This window comes from Lottia gigantea (genome assembly GCF_000327385.1).
Source record: "Lottia gigantea unplaced genomic scaffold LOTGIsca_252, whole genome shotgun sequence".
NCBI classification, from domain to species: domain Eukaryota; kingdom Metazoa; phylum Mollusca; class Gastropoda; family Lottiidae; genus Lottia; species Lottia gigantea.
In genome coordinates this window covers 77,862-79,111 of record NW_008708763.1, presented here as the reverse complement: position 1 = coordinate 79,111, position 1,250 = coordinate 77,862, and positions in this window count along the sequence as shown.

Sequence of the window (1,250 nt, the reverse complement as noted above, 5' to 3'; positions counted from 1 at the left end):
AAAAGGAAATTTTTAGACTCTAAGTGCAGTAGATGAGTTATAATAAAAACTAATAAAACTACGGAAAGAAAATTTGTTCTATTTTTTATTTTTACTGGTATTTGTTAAAACAACATCCCCTTCAAAGAGGCAATGTGGCTTATGATGTTTATTTGGTTTGTATTACTTTATTTAAATATTTTACTAGTTGATATCTTACCTTGACATTCATCAATAAAAGAATTGACCAAATCAATTTTCATTCACATAGAATGTATTAGTGGTCTTAGTCTTATATCAGTTATTGAATTATCTCCCTTAGACCACAAGGTCTAATGGTCCCTATGGCCTATATGGACTCTTCCCATGTTAAAACACGAAATTCAACCTTCTATAACTTTTTCCAGAAATCTCGTTGAAAGCTTTCCAATATGTCGAATGAAAGCCTGACCAATTCTCAATGTCTCCTAAAAAATTCAATATATGATGACCATGAAAATTTTGAGCTACTAAAATTGAAAGTAGACTACCGGTTATACTCATCCGATAGAGTTTGGCACTTCACAAAACGACTATTTTTAGAATCAGCCTTCCGCCTTTAAGTCTCTCATCATCTCACCAAATCTGAAAGATAATGCAATTTCAGACAAATTCCAAGTCTAGATCAAATTTTACCCAAAAATAGGCTGGCAAAAACCCCAAAAGGGAGAGAGAAAGAAGATTTCTAAAAATAGCCTGGACTACATTTCTAAAAATAGCTTCTAAAATGTTTTAGTGGAGTAGTCCATATTTCTTGAGCACTTTTTGACTACCACTGTGCAGACCAGAAATTGCTACTTTTCAAACTTACAGATTTTATTTAGTTTTTTTGAGTTTTTTGAACTCCCTGGGGTCCAATTAGTAGGAAAAGACCAAAACATGAGAGAAATTGGCATATTTGGCCAAGTTGGTCATTGGCCATATTTGGTCCCTATGGCCTATATGCATGAAAACTGACCAAAATTATTTCTTGATCTATGGCAGATATTTGAGTTCTGTTTTTTTCCCACATGTAGAGATAGTCCATTTGGATATTCCCAGCAAGTTTCAGCCTTGTAGCTCTGTAACTTTTTAAGCAAAAAATTTATTTGTGTTTGAGCACTTTTTGACTACCACTGTGCAGACCAGAAATTGCTACTTTTCAAACTTACAGATTTTATTTAGTTTTTTTGAGTTTTTTGAACTCCCTGGGGTCCAATTAGTAGGAAAAGACCAAAACATGAGAGAAATGG